Raw genomic sequence first — 744 nt, 5'->3', positions numbered from 1 at the left:
ATCAATTAAACTCGGACACCAGAGTGAAAAGAGCAGGCACATTTTACTCAAAATAACTAAATAATATAACAGAATAATACAGGAAACATAGAGTAAGAAAAGACAGAATGGTGCACTTAAACAAATAGGAAATACAGGGTAATGCATCAAATCATTACTACCTGAGAGAGAGAGAGAGAGAACAGTGATTAAGAAAAGATCCCTCACCCGTTGCATACTTTACCATCATCCAGACCCGCAGGCACTGGGCAGCCCCGGTTACAGCGAGGGTTTGGAGAACCTTTCCCTCCAAGTGGGAAATCCTGCGCGGTGCCTCCACCCGTAGCTGAGGCTTCCCAAGTCGCTGTGAGCGCGTCCAGCCTTATATACCCACAAACCAGCAAGCCAGAAGAGCTGGCACCTTTGTTTTAAGCGGAAATATCTGGTTTCAATCTCACATTAGGTTCCCCCAGAGCCTGGCCAGGGCTCAAGGGAGAAGCTCAGGGAGTTTCCCTGATATCTCATTGGATTATGCACAAGGTCTCACATCAGGCCACAGTGCCTGTATGGAAATCTATGAAGGAAAATGATCATACAGTATTGCTAGACAAGTTGGACAATTCCGACTGGCTTGCTGAACTGCAGTTTTCCTTGAAGTCACCTTTGAAGCCGTATAAGGCAAAACTCTTAGTAAACAACAGGGTCAGCAACATGTAGAAGGGGATGCTGCAGCCACAGGGGGGGAGTGCCCTCAGACAAAGTTGC

The sequence above is a fragment of the Athene cunicularia genome (genome assembly GCF_003259725.1).
Source record: "Athene cunicularia isolate RWA chromosome 1 unlocalized genomic scaffold, athCun1 chr1_part2, whole genome shotgun sequence".
In the NCBI taxonomy this organism is placed as follows: domain Eukaryota; kingdom Metazoa; phylum Chordata; class Aves; order Strigiformes; family Strigidae; genus Athene; species Athene cunicularia.
This window is presented reverse-complemented; position numbering follows the sequence as displayed.